The 18,977-nt window shown below is 55.5% G+C and overlaps 1 protein-coding gene across 8 annotated transcripts in view; it reads left to right on the top strand.

Moving 5' to 3' along the window:
- The window catches only part of DLGAP4 (DLG associated protein 4), a 178,535-nt gene that overhangs the window by 54,126 nt on the left and 105,432 nt on the right, over positions 1-18,977 (top strand). The gene's annotated exons all lie outside the window — the stretch shown is intronic.

Below are 18,977 nucleotides of genomic sequence, written 5' to 3'. Positions count from 1 at the left end.
AAGGCTGTTGTTATTTCTAGTGCTGTAATGGGAGACCCAAATAGTAGGGAAAAGAGTTGGGGGTTTTCTACATTATTTTTGTCTCAGGCAGAGGAGTAAAATTTCAGTTCCAAAAGAACGATCCTGCAAGCTGCTGGGTCCCTGCACTCCATGAAGGTGGTGGGGCCTCAGGACCTCCTGGGATGTGCTTAGCAGTCTGAGCGGTGACCAGAGTAGAACAAAGGTTCACAAAACGCTGGTCTGCCCTAAGGGGACGGTGCTGTGGTCCAGCAGGCTGCTCTCAAGTTCAGCTGTCTATTAAACCTGCAAATGAAGCAGCTGCTTTGGAAGCCGCTCGCTCCCCTGCACTGCAGACGGCATGTGAACGTACCCTAGACACAACCCAGAGCAAAGAGACGGGAAGAGAATGTCTGAGAGCACTCACCTCCCGGAGCAGCACTGAGCTACGGAATTTGTTCTCACGTGCTGCAGCGAGCTCCCCACAGGGGTGAATGGCAGGGCAGGGCAGCACAGAGGTGACATTCCAGGTGGCCACATCAGCCGGAGACCCATCTGCGAGGCTGGGAGGGGTGACGAGGCCCATTCTCTCCTAGAGCCGGAGGAGGCAGAGGGCGAGGCAGTGGGGCGGAAGGGGTCCTGCCTGCATTTGGGCATCCGCATCCTCCCTTTCGTCTCATCCAAGTCACTGCCAGCATCCACCCCTGGAAGGGCCCTGGGTACCACGCTGTCCCCCAGGCTGTCAGAGGTTTTCAGAAATCTATCGTTCTTCCTGGAAATCACGCTCTTTCTCCTCCGGTGCTGGCAAAGCAGGGCTGGGAGAATGCTTCAGCTCCCCGCCGCACACGTGAGAGCAGCAGGAGCACCAGCAAACTTGGGGCCATGCAGGAAAAGCAGATTTTTAATGACTTGATGGGTCTTTGATTCCAAATTTATATATATAAATATATATAGCATCATGAGTCATGACAGTGCTCTGGGAGCACAGGAGGACAGTGAAAAGAGTGTCTGACCACTAGCTAATTTGAAGATCTCCCCCTGCGCCAGCTGCTCGCCAGTGCTGAGGCACTGCTGACCTAATGGATCGCAGGGAGTTTGGGGAACTCAGCAGCTCCCAGGAGTCAGCCTGCTCACTGCACTCATCAAACTGCAGCCTGAAAAAGCCCCCAGATGCCCAGTCCGTGCCAGGCACTGAAGACCCCCCTGTTGCCTTTCATTGCAAAGCACCACATTGGTTTTAAACTGCAGATACGAGAAAGAACGTTTCTGAAATGACCAAGCATCTGTTCCCTCCATCTTTTCTCTGTAGAGTGAAACATCCACCTCGCAGGCAGCTCACACACGGGCCGCAGCTCTCTTTCATCTCACATCCACCCCTCTGCGTGGTAGACTTTTGGCAAAACCGCAATGGATGTGGTAACCGTTATCATAGGCACATCCGTTGATATTCCTCCTGCCCCGGTGGCTTGAAAGCCCAAATGACCTGCCCAGCCCAGGAGCGGCTGAACTCTTGCAGAGACAAATTGCAGAGATGTTAAAGTGAGCGGGTGGAAGGCACACCAATCTGTGCTCCGCTGGAAACACGCAGAGAAGTAGGACCTCTTTAGGAGAAAATGCCCGCAGGTGGCTGAATTTTAATTCCCAGGGACTAGGACAGCAAACAGATCATGTTGTAGAGATCCATCTTGTATACAGAAGCAAAGCCGATTGCAAACTGCAAAACTGGCAATGCCAAACGGGCCAGTTTGTGCCTGTGGTCAGCCAGGTGTACAGCTGTGAGGGAGGAGGCAGCCTCAAACCCAAGCTCAGGTTGTTGCCCCTTTGCCTGCCAATTTCGGTCCACATCCGAGCACACTGGTGGGCTCAAATGCTGCAACATCCCATGGGGCAGGCAGGGAGCTTTGCAGGACACGAGCGGTCGGTGCCTTTCTGCGTGCCTCCCCATGTCTCCTTGCGTCTGCCAGCAGCTGCAAAAGCTCTGTAGATATCATCAGCAGAACATTTCTTGCCATGAGGAGAGTTATTTTCACTCCTAATGGAGACCCAGCTGCAGCGGCCACGAGGCTCAGAGCCACCTGGCAGGGCGAAAGGCAGCATGTGGGCAGCCCTGGGGTGCTGGTGCCTCTGGGAGCACCCAGTGAGGAGCAGAAGGCTACTTTGCCCCATTCAAGAGTAAATCAGTGAAGTGGCCAAGCTCAGTTACTCACAAGCTACTGCCAGGCAATGCTCAGCGTGCTTAGACAAACCCGATGGACGTGTTTGCTAGAGAACAACAATGTGCCTGCGTGGCCAGGCCTCTGTCTCTCACTTCTCAGTTAGCACTTGCATTTTACAGCGCCCAAAAAGCAAGAGTGAGCTCAAGTCTGACAAGAAACTGGTGAGGAAAGAGGTCTGGTGAAGGCCATAGGTGATCGTTTCCTTCGCTGTTTACTAGTGGTGTATCTCCCCAGGTGGTTCCAGATGATGTTCTCGTCCTTCATTGTCTTTGGGGTGAAACACTGCGAGAAAGCACAAGCTACAGTGTCTCCTTTCTCCTTATTAATCATTTCCTTTGCTGCAGCTAATGTATCCACAGCCCAGGGCAAAGGTTTAGTGGGCCATTTGCTGAAGGCCAGAAAGATCTCTGGCTCTTGCTGACATGATTGCTAGGTTGATTTGTGTAGGAGACCTGTGGAGACAAAGTCGCTGTGAGAAATCACCTGGAATGAAATTCCTACCCATATACAGCAAGACAAAAGTGGTGCATTGTCTGAGTTGTAGAGGCAGGTGTGTAATATAATGCTATTCAGCAATCTGCCTCAGGGGCACACTCCATTTATTCTAACATGGCAGGGTATTGTCCTAACGGCAAAACCAACAAATGCAGCACACGCTGATGCACCACTGTCAGTGAGGTGCACAGGCTGCAGCGACACCGTGCTGTGACACCCCACACATCTCCGTGCCTGGCCTTCAGCCACCCCGAGGGCTGGGGACTGAGCGCGTCTGGGACCTGGTGCCGGGGGACGAGCTGGCCCCCAACACGGCTGGCCATGCCCTACTGCTGGCATAAGGCTAGGCTCGACAAATGGCGTATGGCTTCATGGGGCTCGTCTGGGGGGCATTGCAAAGAGCCCAAGGACAAGTGCCGTTAGCTGGGGCTCTTCAGAGGAAGGTCAGAGCTCCAGCTTCTCTTACCCCTGAGGCTGGGCAGGAAGGATGGCCATGGTTGAACAGAGGAGGCTAATGTCATTCACAAGCGGGTCTGAGGATACCTGGGTGTCTTGCTAGCTGTTGGTATGAGCATTACCAAATCTTTAACAGCAGCAGCTTGTGGAGATTGAGCCTTGTAGGGGCTCCATGGCATTTCTTCACAAACAAGACAACCCCAGGCAACACTACAGGCTTGAGGAAGAGCGGCTGGAAAGCTGCCCAGAGGAAAAGGACCTGGGGCTGTTGGTCGACAGCCAGCTGAACATGAGCCAGCAGTGTGCCCAGGTGGCCAAGAAGGCCAACAGCATCCTGGCTTGTATCAGACATAGTGTGGCCAGCAGGACCAGGGCAGGGACCGTCCCCCTGTACTGGGCACTGGTGAGGCCGCACCTCGAGTGCTGGGTTCAGTTTTGGGCCCCTCACTCCAAGAAGGACATTGAGGTGCTGGAGCGTGTCCAGAGAAGGGCAACGAAGTGGTGAAGGGTCTGGAGCACAAGTCTGGTGAGGAACGGCTGAGGGAACTGGGGGTGTTTAGCCTGGAGAAGAGGAGGCTGAGGGGAGACCTGATCACTCTCTACAATACCTGAAAGGAGGTTGTAGCCAGGTGGGTGTCGGTCTCTTCTCCCAAGGAACAAGCAATAGGACAAGAGGAAATGGCCTCGAGTTGTGCCAGGGGAGGTTTAGATTGGATATTAGGAAAAATGTCTTCACCAAAAGGGTTATCAAGCATTGGAACAGGCTGTCCAGGGGAGTGGTGGAGTCCTCATGCCTGGAGGTATTTAGAAGACGTGTAGATGTGGTGCTTGGGGACATGGTTTAGTGATGGGCTTGGCAGTGCTGGGTTAACGGTTAGACTTGATGATCTTAAAGGTCTTTTCCAACCTAAATGGTTCTGTGATTCTAAGACAACACAGGGCTTCGGTGAGAGCCTCCAGGCTCAGCTGCTTAATCTTCATTACTGGGTATTTACACCTGTTTGCCATCTCCTCTTCACAGTCACTTTGATTGTGTGAGCAATTAGCGGGTCTGGTGCTAGGAAAAGATGTTGTGAGTGCACTGTGGGACGGGAGCAGGAGTTATTTTTAGGTCTGTAGAGCTGCTGCTGTAGCACCCCTGTGCTGCACCGCTACCCAAGGCAGCGCTCTCCTATCCGGCAGCATAAAGCTCTGCACCCCGGGGCAGAGGGCTGAGCCAGCAACCCCAGCACCACGGAGCTGCTCTGCTCATGCCTGTATCATGCGGCACAGCTGGCACCCGCTGCCACGCTCGCTTCTCCTCATGCTGAAACTGGCAGGGAGGTTGACTCTTAATGGAACAACCAGGGGTATATTTTGGGCCAGCCTGGTAGGTCATTGGAAAAAGACACATTCATAGCCAAGGAGCAAGTTGGTTGGTTGGTCACCACTCTGAACGTGGAAAGACTGCAGTTAGATCAGGGGTTTTTTCTTCCCATTTGTAAAAATAAATAGAAGTCTCTGAGCTCCCTGCTGCAACCTATGCAAATTTAGACCTCGTGCATCTGAGCCCCTGGTTCTGAATGTCAGCAGATGTCCCTGGAGCTGCTCCTGGTACAGGATCAGAGGTTTGCAAGCCTTCGGCACCTCTCGCCCCTGAAGCTGCAGAGTGCATGCCTTCTCAGCTCAATCTGCTCCAAGCACATCTCAAGGTGACTCTGAACACACTTTGACCCACGGAGCTGGCACGAACAATGTGGCATCCTGGGGATGGCTCAGCAGACAGGACCCTCAAGCATGAAGTTGGATGCAGTCCCAACGCAGCCAAGCAGTGAGCTGGAGCTGACAGCTGTCTGCAGGGGCTGGGGAGCCTCAGAGCAGGAGCCCCTTGGCCTTCCAGGGGAACTGTCGTCATCCCTGTTGCTTCAGGAGACTCCCAGAGCAGCTTTCTCACACTGTGGGAATGATTCACCAGTGGTGCCTTGGCCTCCCTTCTGGCTGCTACGTGGGACGTGGCGTGCTGCGTTCTGCCCCGGGGGAGTCCTGACTTTAGCTGGCTTTGCCCTGAGTGCTGAGACTGAGCCATAAAAACATAAACCAGCTGGAGGGTGCTGGAGACCAAGGCCAGCAGTCCCTGCAGGCACAGTGCAAAGCCTTTCCCACTGCCACCGGCCGGAGGTGGCACAGAGAGGCCCAGCGGGGAGCTGGCCCTGCCCCATCCTGCCAACGGAGTGGGCTCCCTTTGCCTGGTCAGGGGACTGACCTTGGGGAGACACAGATCACAACCAGTATTTATTAGAAGACTTTTTATTAATGGAGCTCTTACTATTAGTAGAATCGAGCTGTTCGTAACAGAGCGGTGTCACTAACGCACGTGCAGTTCCCTGGCTGGAGCCCCAGCAGGCACGTTGGCCCTGCAGGGTCATGGTGGTGTGCCAATGGCTTTTAGGCTCAGAAAGTCCTTCAAGGGTCCCTGCTTTGATCAGATGTATCCACAACCGGCACTCTTGGTCCGCAGCAGCACACACGCCGTTGCCCAGGGCAGGCACGTCCTGCCAGCCTCCCAGCACACGTGCTTGGAGAGAAAGGCTGGTCCCCGATCCAGCAGAGCCAGAAGCCCTGCCAGCCTCTGCGCCATGCCTGCTCCTCTCACAGGATTGATGGGGCAGCTAAAAGTGTTTGTAGCAGCCTTGTAGAAAGCGAGCGAGTGTGTCATTGTCTTCTGCATGTCTCACAGTACCTGAGGACCTGACCTTCCAGCAGTCCTTGCTGCAACTCACACAACGTGGGTTTAATTCCTCTTCCCTACGTAGGCCCTTGTGTTGCTACTGCTGTTAGTGGAGTGCTACAGTCCCGGATAAAACTCCGTACAAGGTGTGATGTGACTCACAGTGACAGGGATTCAGGGAGCACATCATGCGTGCCATCTTCAGGCGTATGGACTGTCCCATTCCAGGTTGCTGGAATCTCCACTTTGGTGCGCTATTGCCCTGCGTTCCCACACTGCTCCCAGAGGATCTGAACCCACCCCAGACTTTTTGGCCAAATTCTGCCAAATCCAAGGTAAAGGTCTTTGAGCATGCAGGCAAGCTCACTGAGAGGGGAAAACAAGGTGGCTGGTGGGAGCAGTGGTGTTTGCAGAGCATGCCAGCCCTGCTGCAGGGCCAGCCTTGTGCTCCAGCAGGCAAAGGAGTCGCTCTGTCGCAGGAAGGAGGATGCAGGGTGTAGGAGGCAGAGGTGAAGCAGAAAAGTTGCCTCTTTGGAAGCAGGGCTCCAGGAGTCAGGAGCAGGCCTAGCAGTTCATCTCCTCCACTGTCAACCCAGTTGCATCAAGGAGTCAGACTGTCCTGAAGGACATCTGTCTTGGCATCTGGAGGGTCTTGCCATTATTTACCTACTTAGCCTAGCACCTCCCAACCCAGGTCCCAAGTAGAAGATGTCTAGGAAAGCCATGGACCTCTGTGAGCCTGCCAGCTTGATTTTCTAAGGCTGAAGGTTAAAGCACAGCTCCAGCTTCCAGGAGGTTGGAGACATGATGATCAAGTAGCCAGAGGTGAGCAGGAATAGTCAGGAGAACATGTGAGGAAGGTAAATGAGAACTGGGTATTAAACATCTTGAAGTGAGCCCTTGTTTCTGGTCCACAAAAGGCAGGCCCAACAGAACAGAACCCCACATGGAGCTCGGCACCATTTACTTGGACCCGTTGCGCCCAGTGATGAAGCAAACCAGAGGTTATGTGGAGGGGGTGGTCTCAGGACCAGCTAAGTGGGGCTTTGAAAGGAATCATCAACTCGGGGAAAATTCGTGCTGGTGGCCAAACCCCCAGTGGATCAATCCCCCAGCCTCAGGAGGATGATAGACCTGAGGTGGCTGGAGGGACGTTTCCCATTTGCTTGCTCCATCCATGCCATGCTAAGGTGGTTCAGTACCAGCACCCAGGAGCAGGGCATACAGCGGTGATGGGGTCAGGATTAGGGTTCCTGCAATCTGTGGTGGCACAACAGCAGTAGTGATGTTCATCGCACTGATGCTAATGCTGAGCTGATGGCATGGCGTGCGGCTGGTGATTCCCGTGTGAGGGGCCAGGCTGAGCGCTGCTCCAAGGGAGAGGAGGAGCGTGAAAGGAGCAGGGGTGCAGGATCAGTGCAATGCTCCAGCAATATTGCGAGCACGGGGGAGACCATCCCCGGCACCATCTTGATGGCAGGTCCTGCAAAGCCCAGAGGACGGACTTGGCAGCACAGGGAAAGGGTTCGCAGCCCTTGCAGGGTGGAGGGAGCAGAGGGACCAGGGCTCACAGCTGCAGGGCTGTGACACAGCGGGGTGCCAGCGAGCTGCACGTGCTCTCTCATCGCATCTCTGTGTTCATGAATGATTGCTGAGAGGGACTGAATGAAGACTGCGTGGTCCGTGGAGCTCTGCCCCTCTCCTCTCCCATGCCAAGCAGGCAGAAGAGGCTTTGTGCTGCGCACATCACAGGCCTCTCAGCCGCTAAGTCCCACCTCCCCTGCAGTAGATTAAATGATGGCAGAGGGAAGAAACACCACCTCATCCAGGCAACGCATCTCAGCCAGAGATCTGTCATCTAGGGCCTAACTTTCCTCCTGACTTGCAAGCCAGCCAGAGCTGGAGAGCTGCTGGGAGCTTTCCCCCAGCCGCATCAGCTCAGCCTGGGCACCACACTCCTGTCTGCACCGCTGTCTTCCAGCGGTCGGGCACTTGAACCAGCATCCAGTGACATTTGCTGCCAGAAAAGTATTTTCTACAGGAAGAGGGTTTTTTAAGCAAATTAAGAGTGAGGGGTTATTTAGCACTGGAAATGCCACAAACTTGCTCTGCGCGTTTCTGTACGAAAATTGCACAGACACCAGGAGGCTGCATGGTGCTCGATCTGTGGCTTTCCATCTTCCCCAGCCTTGCCATGCCAGCTGGCCTGCTCCCATCCCACTCCCCCTCCCCATTCCCCAGCAGACCGAGGGATCCCACGTTGTGAAGGTAGAATCAGACTCTGCTGCCATCCCCTCGTGCTGCCTGCACTCTTTAGGGTGCTGGTCCCTTGTTTCTCAGATGAGGCCGAGGGATCACCTGCATCGCTCACCTACCAGCTGGCAGGGTAGGTTCTGCTGGCGGCAGGCTGGAGCCCACCCCATGCCGCAGCAGCGATGGGACCCCAGGAGCAGAACAAGCCCCAGCCTTTCTCCACATGGCCTGTGCCAGCTGCTCTGTTCAGACTGGGCTCACTCAGTCTGCAGTGAGCGGCCAGGGACACCCTGAGCTGGGCCATGTCCCGAGCCCCGGCAGGGTGAAGGGGTGGGTGGGCAGCGTGAAGCTGGCTGGGCACCAGGACGAGGGCCATCGCTGGTGCTGAGGAGGGCTCGTGGCCCCCCTTCGGCCAAGCTCCCTGGCTCACCCACCAAACTGGCCCAGAGGTGCCAGACTTTGTCTGCAGGGAAGCGACATGCCCTGCCTGGTCCATGCTGCCTGCACCAGAGAGGCTGGCGGCAAAGCTGGGGGCTAACGGAGGAACTGGAGCTGACGGAGGAACTGGGGCTGACAGAGGAACTGGGGCTGGCGGCAGGGCTGGGGATGATGGCCGGGCCAGACCGGTGACGGGGACAAGGCTGACAGCAGTGACCACAGAGAACCTCTTCCCCAGGTCCACGTGCCCTTCCGGGGCTGTGAGGGACCCTGTGAGCGCAGCTTCGCGAAGGGGCACGGTGCCGGTGCTGCGCCAGGTCCCTGGGGAGACGGCGGGGAGTGTGTGTGCTGCTTTGATGAAGACAAATGAGCACATTTATGTCAGCTCCAGAAAAGTAACATCTGCATGGGGCCTTAATGAAAAGCCAGGTACCTAGTAATATAATTACCTTCTGGATTGTCAACAGCAAATTAAACCCTGTTTAGGCTGGGTGCTGTCTTTCCTCTGGGGTTATTTTCCGCAGGTAGGAACTCAGCAAAGGTCTTGGTGCTCAGGGCTTTTTTGTTATTTGGGGGGGGTGTGTTTACTCTCATGAACCCAAATTTCTCCTGTCCCTGGAGCATTCAGCCTCGTGCCTCTTCTGTTGCGGCACAGGCCCAGGAGGCAGCTTCACCCTCAATGCCGTGTCCTGCAGAGAGATGCCGCTGCAGGGGCAGTCATGCCTCTATCTTCAAGGGCCAGATTTGCAGATTCAAACCCTGCTCCCAGTCTGGGCAATTGGTCAAACCACAGGAGAGTCCTCAAGGCACATCCTGAGGGATGCTGAGCACCTTCAGCTCCCCATGAAGGCAGAGGCTTTGTAGGCACCAGAGCTCAGAGTCTGGGTGCTTACGCAGAGAGTGACTGGTCTGCTGCCTTGCTGCTGCGCCCTGCAGAGACACCTCAAAGCAAAGGAAGGTTTAATGTACTAACTGGGGTTCCAGTAGCTCCTGGGTCATGGTGACACCAAGCCCAGAGGGAGCGAAGTTCACCTGGGTGCCACCAGCTTGCTAAGTTAAAGCGGGCACCAGCGTGTCTCTGGAGTAGAGAGGAGCCTGAGCAGGGGCCGTAGAGGCTCCCAGCCAGCGCTGAGCCCCATGGCAGGACCACACCAGCTTGTGGAGCTGGGCTCACAGAGGGATGCCGTGTTCCCTGTCCAGGAAAGATGCTCATGGGCTTCCACTGGGTTCAGCCTCCCTGGCCCTGTCACTTCACTGTCTCCACTTCCAACATCAGCATCCTCACAAAACCCTTCAGCTGATGGGGGATCTCAGTGGCCTCCAGCGGAGACCCTCAAAGCTGGGAGGACTTGCTGCGGCTGCAAGGCAGGAGGAGGCAAATGGGCAGCGAGCAACAGTGCGTCTTTGCCCCTTGCACTCTTCCACACTCCTCCTTGTGCTTCCAACTCCCTTTTTGGCCATGCATGACATTAACAGCTGTTCTTAGGTAATCACAGATGGAAAGGGAAGCCGAGGCAACTTGACAGGGCAAACATCACGCGTCTGCCCAGCACTTGTCCTTCCCCTGCCTGGTTCTGCTCTTCATCCCTCTCTGAGGTGGAGGAGACCAGGGAGCTGTGATGGGCACATGACCTCCCTGCCAAGAAATTATTTTATCCTCTTGGCAGCAAAAAAATGCTTCCAAACATGCTTTCCAGTGGGTCAAGCAATGTCTTTAGAGTGGGATGCAGTCATGGGGTGAATGAAGGGGCGTGGCACAGCCGTGTCCTGGAGATAGAGCACGCATGTCCCCGAATGGTATGAGTAGGGTGGCTCTGGTGCTCGCTCATTGTGCAGTGTGGTTTTGCTGATCAATCTCTGCTGACCACGTTTCCCCGGAGGAGCTACATTAATGAAGTGCCACAGCCAACATAAGTGCCTTTGCCTGCATCTCCCACCAGCCTTAGTCCCCAAGTGAAGTGTGAGAGTTTTCAGCGGGAGCCCAGGCTGCAGCAGGTCTGGAAAGAGCAAATCATAATGTCTTGGTGACCCTTCTGACGGGCTCAGAACCACTTTGAGATCTGTGGATCAAAAGGGCTCTTGAGGAAAGACCAGTCCGGACTGCTACTGCAGAGCGGGTGAGGGCTGAAGCAATCACCTGCAACGTGCAATGTCCTTTCACCTTCCCTCTGTTCCGTCATACCTGGGAAAAGCCCCTCTCCCGACCCTCTCAGCACAAGCGCTGGCTGGCTGCGCCAGCTCCAGCCCAGGGCAGCGGGCTCTGCAGGGAGCTCGGGCAGGCACTGTCCGTCCATGAGAGCCCTGCGCCAGGGCACAGCGCCGGCAGCATGACCTCCTTGTCTCGTCATAGCCTGTGCAGAAGTGCTCTGGGATCTCGTGCCGTACACACTAACAGCTGGTCGGAGGTCGGCTGTAGATCGTGCTCTCTGAGCAGCTGGCGGATGCAAGCATACAGCTCAGTGCGGAGCAATGCTGCCAGCTTCCATCCTCCCAGCCCCTCCAGCCACCAGCTGGACACTGACCCTGGGACAGAGCAGCCCCACAGGCTGGATGAGGGGCTGGACTTGGGTTTGGGCATGACTTTGCCGTCTCAAGTCCATCGCATGCTTCTCACAGAATCTTGAGTGAGCCACTTACTGCTAAACCTGGGTAAAGCAAGGGTGGAGCATCCCTGCCCCAGGGAAGAGCTGAGAAAGAAAAATCTTTCAAGGGTTATGAGCTACTCGAATGCGGTGGGATGGCCATGTCAGATCCTACAGGGACAGCGCTGTGTGCAGAAGTGCAAGCAGAGATGCTCGGGAGCCATTTTAGGCTGGTGCTCCATGGCATCCTGATGTTGTCTTGTCTCTGGAGGTGTTTCTGACGATAAGTCAGCTCATCCTGCCTGGCAGTACATTACACTTACAGCCAGCAGCACAAGATGCCCTGATGATACATAGTTTCAAAGACAGATCTAGGTAGGACTCAATATATGATCATCTTGCAATTAATACATAGCTTCAGGTGCCAAAAAGCAGCTTTCCTGGCATGCCTTCAGGGCTGTTATGCCAGACCTGCATCCCAGCTGCAACTTTGACAATGACGCTCTTGAGCTGTACTTATTCAGGTGCAGCAAGCAAACAAACCACAGAGCAACCAAGCAATTAATAGGATTCTCAGACTGTCCTGTCCCAGATGTTATTTCTAAGCATGTCCTTGGCCAGGACTGTTGAGGGTAGTTCAGTCCTGTGAACTGAAGGTCCCAGGGATCTGGTCGAGATAAAGAACTGCTTCCTAGCACTGCTGCCAGGTCCTGCCAGCAGCAAGGCTGAGCCAGACCCCACTGGGCACGCACGCTGCGGGCACAGCCGAGCGCAGGCAGAGCAGCGTGGGCAGGAGGGCAGTGCCCGTGTGGGGGATATACAGGTCAGCACGAACAGCCCCATCCTCCTCCTGAGGCTCACCGCTCAGGGAAAAAACCTTTCATCAGTCTCCTCGGTATCCTCGTCCCAGAGCCTCCGTCTCTCCGGGATCTGACTCCAGCACTGCCTGTTGTACCCACTGGCTTGTCTGGATTGACGTTCACTGGCAGATCTGGATCACACGCACACACAAGGACGCACCACACTGGAAAATAAGAAGGCAGAACAGACCGCATGCTTGTTCCTCCCTCTTCTACCTGGATCCTTCCCTTTCCCCACCTTTGACCCTTCTCCAAACCATCCTATTGTGCAATCCCAAAATTCCCTGGTTCAATCCCAAAACTTCCCCCTGGAAGCCCTGGGCACTTTGTGCGGCAGCTCCCTTAGCGTGCACACCTTTCCGGAGAGTTTCTGCTGCTGAATCCCTGCGGGGGGATTGCCGCAGCGGCAAAGGCATGATTGCTCAGCCATGATGGTTTAGGGGTGTCTGAGGCTTAGCTGAGGTCAGCACCGCCTCATTTCCTCTGGTCACTCTCTGTTTATTTGCATCGTCCTTACACAGCCATCCTTGAGGGACAGGCACGGGGATGCAGCAGGGAAGGTGCAAAAGAAGGATGTTCATCACAGCTTTAGGTGAGCATAACTCTCATTTGAGGTGTTGTGCTTCTGTACAGCGTAAATACGTGTGAGCACACAAGCACCATAGCAGCCCTGTCTTTGAAGGTTATTTGTGACCTGTCCTGACCCCTTAGCAAAGAGTCTGTTGTCAAATAACAGGACGAGATAAATTGGTGTCCGTGAACGCCCGAGCTGAGACCACCATGCTCATTACATGGGAGTGCAATTGGGAATGACACGGCAGCCTTGGGAGCACGTGTTGTGTCATCCCCACTACACTCCCATCTCTGAGCCCAGGAACAAGTACCTGCGGCATCGTGTTTCTCCTCGCTAGACACAGCACAAATGATCACATTAGTGCCTAACGAGCCCAGGGCCCCACTGTGCGAGCCAGACACAAATTCACATTCAGAGACTTTTCCAGTCCCAAATGGCTTAGGAGCTATCCTGGTAAGACAGACAGAGGAAATATCATAAGCCTGGCTTTACAGATGGGGAACTGAGGCACCAAAAGGCTTAAGTGACTTAACAGGGATTCGGAGGGGAGGATCTCTGCAGCCCGAGCGTGGAAACATCTCTGGAAGAAGGCCTGACCTTTCAGCATCCACATCATCAAAAATACCAGGAGGCACAAACCAAGAGGTATCAGGACCTACGGATGACCATCTGTGCTGCCCGCCCAGCTCCTCCTGGCTGCATCAGGCTGGTGGGGTGCCAGCAGCCCCTGGGCACGGTGCCTGGGCAGAACCCTGTGCCCCTGCTGCCCCGCTCTGGTGGGGAGGGACTGTCCCTTCCCCTGGGCAGGGTGCACAGAGGCCACACGGAACAGCACACAGGACACCGGCGATGCTGGCGCAAGGCTGGTGCCAAGGTCAGAAAAGCAGCTAACCTACCGACCTGGGTGAGGTTCACGAAAGCAGCCCACATCACCACACACCAGCCTCCAGAGGCCGTTGGCGGGTGTGAGGAGAGTGCTGGAGATGGAGAAGGACTTAGAAGATCCCAGGGAGCTCTTCCTTCAGGGGCTCTGCAATCCTGTTTGTCCCCAGCATGCTGCTGTCACCTGAGCACTCCTGGGGTCTTCTCAATGGATTTGTTTCCCTCATACAGATTCACAGATTCACAGATTGGTCAAGGTTGGAAGGGACCTCTGGAGACCATCTAGTCCAGCCCCCTGCCAAAGCAGGATCACCCAGAGCAGGTCGCACAGGATCGTGTCCAGGCAGGTTTGGAATCTCTCCAGAGAAGGAGACTCCACAACCTCTCTGGGCAGCCTGTCCCAGGGCTCGGTCACCCTCAGACGGAAGAAGTTTTTCCTCGTGTTCAGATGGAACTTCCCGTGTTCCAGTTTGTGCCCGTTGCCCCTTGTCCTGTCACTGGGCACCACTGAGAAGGGTCTGGCCCCTTCCTCTAGACACCCACCCTTTAGATATTGATAAGCGTTGATCAGATCCCCTCTCAGGCTTCTCTTCTCCAGGCTAACCAGCCCCAGCTCTCTCAGCCTTTCCTCATACGAGAGATGCTCCAGGCCCCTCACCATCCTTGCAGCCCTCTGATGGACTCTGTCCATTAGTTCCCTGTCTGTCTTGAACTGGGGAGCCCAGCACTGGACACACAACTCCAGATGTGGCCTCACCAGGGCAGGGCAGAGGGCGAGGAGAACCTCCCTCGACCTGCTGGCCACGCTCTTCTCAATGCACCCCAGGACACCATTGGCCGCCTTGGCCACGAGGGCACACTGCTGGTCATGGAGAGCTTGGTGTCCACCAGGACTGCCAGGTCCTTCTCTGCAGCGCTGCTTCCCAGCAGGTCACCCCCACCCTGTACTGGTGCCTGGGGTTATTCCTCCCTGGGTGCAGGACCCTACACTTGCCCTTGTTGAACTTCATTTGGTTCCTCTCTGCCCAGCTCTCCAGCCTGTCCAAGTCTCTCTTCTTTGCTCTTGCTTCTCTCGGGTCCTTTCAGCGCCTCTGGCTTGTCGTGTCACAGCCTGGGGAATCACGTCAGCACCTGCACACGTGGATGTGTGTGTGTTGGCACATGTGTGTGTGCACGTGCATGCTTGGAAGGGGAGACGCAATCCCGTAACCCAGATAACCTAGCATAATGTCTTACCAACGCTACTCGAGAGTGACTGGGCTTTGGGAGAGGCTACAGTAGCGTATGTCAGAAGATAAATTATGTGTGGCAGAATAATATATTATGTATAACTCGAACAGGGGCTTCCTATCACTGAAGAGGAGGCTGAGGGGAGACCTGATCACTCTCTACAACTACCTGAAAGGAGGTTATAGCCAGGTGGGGGTCGGTCTCTTCTCCCAAGGAACAAGCAATAGGACAAGAGGAAATGGCCTCGAGTTGCACCAGGGGAGGTTTAGATTGGATATTAGGAAGAATTTCTTCCCCGAAAGAGTGGTCAAGCATTGCAACAGGCTGCCCAGAGAGGTGGTGGAGTCGCCATCCCTGGAGGTGTTCAAAAAACATGTAGCCGTGGCACTGCGGGACATGGTTTAGTAGGCATGGTGGTGCTGGGTTGACGGTTGGACTTGATGATCTTGGAAGTCTTTTCCAACCTTAATCATTCTATGATTCTATGACAGGAGTGTCTGGGGTGCATATGAGAGGGGGAGCTGAAGGAGGGGTGCCGATGGCAACTGCTGCCCATGCTCACAGCTGGCCAGGGTGAAGATCACCCAGTAGGATCCATCCCTGAGGACACTCAGGTCAGGGCTGACCCACCTAACTTGCCCGTAGCTCCCTCCATTTTCTCAGTAGCAAGAAGCACACTTGAAAGGGTGTGGGGGCCTGAGCCCCCCCAGCACACCTAGGAGCCTGTGTCCCCCAGGGATCAGTCACACAGGCACCCTTGTTAGCCCTGGCTTCCTCCATCCTCACTGACACAGATCAGCCCGTGGCCGCAGGTTTCCTGCGCTCCGTAAGGCTTCAGGAGGAGGTCTGCAGAGAGGTACTGAAGTGGTTTTAGAAACACCTCGTGTTTCCACACATGGGAGACCAGGACAATCAGTGTTGGATGCTCAGATGTCACGTTTGGCTTTCTAGAAAGCCGGAGATTGAAGATTTTGAAAACACCACATGCTGAGATTTATTTGCTTGATTTTTCAAGCTATTTGGCATGCCGTCGTACCGCTGCAATCAGGAGGCCGGAGCTTTGCTAGTTAAAATCCAGGAAAGCAAGCTGGGTTTTCACGTAAGCCTGTGGCTCCTGGAGCTGCAGCATGTGAAGCCCACACCAGATACTGCGAGCTGAGAAGTTCACATGAGTTGGCCAGGTGCTGTGTGTGATTGTGAACGAATAAATTGGCTGCTGAACTCTGAGCTGGGGGAAAAGCTTTGGCAATTTCCTGCTGAAGTGTGAAGTGGCACTGCAGCACGCGCGGCCGTGGCTGGCCGAGAGGCTCCTGGCTTCCTTCAGAGCTGGGGGAAGCTGTGCAGCCCGCGGGGACCCCGAGGGGCTCCTGCAGGCTCAGGTGTGAATTGGTGTGCGGCAAAACGGCCCCACACCTGCTGCACACCCTCCCCGGGTGGGATGGGAGCCTGCCCAGGCTGAACCAGCCTCAAGGCTGCGGGCCAGTCACCCCATCACCCGGCGGCAGCAGCAGGCTTGGCTTTGCAAACCAATATTTGCAAGCAAAAAAGGTATTTGCTGCTGGCTTTTTGTTGGGTTGGTTTTTTTCTTTTCATTTTTCTGAAGGAAAGAGGTGAGGTGCTTTAGCGATAGTGGTGGAAGGAGGACTTGAGGATTTGCTTCTGAGAGCAGGTGTGCGGCAGTGGAAATTGTGGCTGTGAATGCCGGTTCTGCAGGCAAGTGTTGGGGGGGGATTTGAGATGCATCTGCTATAAATTTTGGGTAAAAGGGCTTTGGTGGTTTATAGTCTCCTTCTCCTGTGAGGAGTTTGTGTCTCAAGTTTGTCTCGGCGAGTGTGTCTTGTCCCTGCCCTGTTTGCAGGAAGCCCCGGGCTGCTTCCAATAATCCCTTTCTGTCTTGGTCTCTGCGTTTCTTTGGGACTGAGCGAGTGCTTGTCTCTGCGGCTCTCCATTAATATTACATTCTGTGAGCTTTTGAAGCCATTCTGTGGTTTGGCTGAGGGCCTCGCTTAATACCTGGCTGATCTCCTGGCTCAGAAAGATCAATGCCAGGTTTGTAGGCATGCGGTTCATGCTAGCATTGTGCTCAGGAGCAGATGTCCTGCATCCAAGAAATGGGATTTCAGAAGTGCTCTGCAGTGGGGGAAAGTCTGAGCCCCCAGACACTGGGGGCAGATTTGCCTGCGTGGAAGAGATAGCTCCACAATGAGCTCCTGAGGACTTGATGCCCTGGGAGCTTGGGATGGGCACGGGATGCTGAAAGCCAGAGGTGGCAGAGCCCTGGGTAGCAGCACTGCCAGCGAGCCCTTCTGCCACGATCCCGAGAGCATGAACCAGAGCCACGGTCCAGCGTTCACGAGAGCTGCTCTGCTGAGACTGTGCCCAGGCACCCAAAGAGGGATCATCTCACTGAACTCCTGAGACAGGCTGGGTGGGAGGGCTCACATACATCTCCCATGATTTACACAGCGACGGTGTCCTCGCTCTGGGCTGCGGCAGGGAGTTGTTCCTGGGGCTGCGGTCATCAGCGCTGCAGGGCTTGGGGACGGACTGCCCCGTACGGCGCTGTGTGCACGGCAGGACAGCCGCAGTCCCTCCTGCATCCCACACCCCTGCTCTCCGAGCTGCAGCGCAGCCAGGTCTCCTTCACCCAGCGGGGAAGAAAAGTCCTTGTGAACTGTTTTCGGGGTGCTGGGTCCCTGCGGTGGCTGTGGGGTGGTGTCAGCCTGCCCTGGCTCCCCGCGGGCTGCTGACTTGTCGGCTCTTGCAGGGCGTTAACCCCTGGGGAGGTGGTACAGGGAGACGTGATGTTCATGCGGGGAGTCAGCTGGTGGTGGCTGCACTGGCCCTGTTCACAGATGTCTGCGGGGCACACAAGCCCAGGGCAGCTGCCCACCTGTCCTGTCCAGTTTTATGTCTCAGAAACAAGGAAATAAATGACCCAGAATGAGATTTTTAAAGCTGAAGGGCAACCGTGTCAGATGTGGTCCTTTTCGAGGCATTCGGGACATCTGCAGCCCGGAGTGATGGCCTTCCTGCTGGAGCTGCTCCAGCTGTACCTGGTGGGTGGCTGTACCCCGATCTCCAAACCAGAGCAGCGTGCGGGGCTGGGGCCACCTGAGCATCCCACAGCTGGAGAGCGTGGGGCTGCCATGCCGGGGCTGGGGACCGGTGCTCGTCCCAGAGTGTGGTGTTCCCAAAGCACGAAGGGTTCCACAGTCTGCAGAGGTCTGCCGGTAGCCTCTCTCCAGGTTGTTCTTCTGGTGTGGGTAGCACTCGGATCCTTTCCTGTTGCAGAACCTGGGCTTTCCTCAGCCTCCCGGATCTGCTCTCGTCTCTGCTCCATCGTGAAGTGCGGACCTGCGTGGCTCTGCAGGGCCTGCTGGGGAGCCAGCAAGGGGCTCACAGACCTCATGGTGGTGGACGCCACAACAGCGTGTTAGGATCGGCATTCTGGTAGACTTGCTTTTTTCTGTTTCTTGCCGTACAACAGACTGAAGCGGTTTTCTGGCTTTCTGGGGCAACAGTTGAATTACTCAACCAGACAGGGGCGGTGGGAGAGCTGCAAAGTCGGACACCTAGTTGCAGCCCTGTCTGGGTGTGCTGCTGGGCCTCAGTTTCCCCCTCTGTGAAGAGGAGATGGTTGTTGTGAGCTGTTTGCGTGAGGCACTGCTGCCAGACAGGCACCCAGAGCAGGGTGCTGAGCTGCGCAGAGTAAACGGGTGACTTTAACCACCCAAAGTCCTTGATGGAGACCCCTGAACCACAGGCCACTCTGGGAAAGGCTCTCATTTTCCCGTGTCCCCTTCCAGATGGAACACAGCTGGCGTGAGAGCAGAGGGGAGCTGCTGCAGAGCCCCTTCCCGTGGCTGTGCCTTGCACCAGGGCACACAGGGGGGTCACAGTGGGCCTGCGGGTCTGGCTGGCGGCTGGGGACCGTGGCTGCAGCACACCCCGCTCACCATTGGAGATGCGTGTGCTTCGTATCAGGAAATGGCAAGGATGGGATCAAGCTGCCAAAAAGTGACCTGTTAGAGGGAAAGGTCCCTCGAAAGGACCTTGGGTGTCTGGAGCCTGTTTGCTTGCAGTCAGTGTTAGATGTCCTTTCTGCTTGGATTTTTCTTTAGTTGGGATTTTAGGTTTCATCACACTCTGTTTTGGTAAGGAACTTGTTGGGCTGCCAGAAGATTAGGGCACGGCGTTCATCACCTGGTAGCTAGCTGCCTGTGGAAAGGGCTGTCCAGCCACCCCTGCTCATTTTTAGCCTTCTCTTTCCCCTCTTAGTACCCG

This window comes from Grus americana, chromosome 17, assembly GCF_028858705.1.
Source record: "Grus americana isolate bGruAme1 chromosome 17, bGruAme1.mat, whole genome shotgun sequence".
Taxonomy (NCBI): Eukaryota; Metazoa; Chordata; class Aves; order Gruiformes; family Gruidae; genus Grus; species Grus americana.
This window is presented reverse-complemented; position numbering and strand designations above follow the sequence as displayed.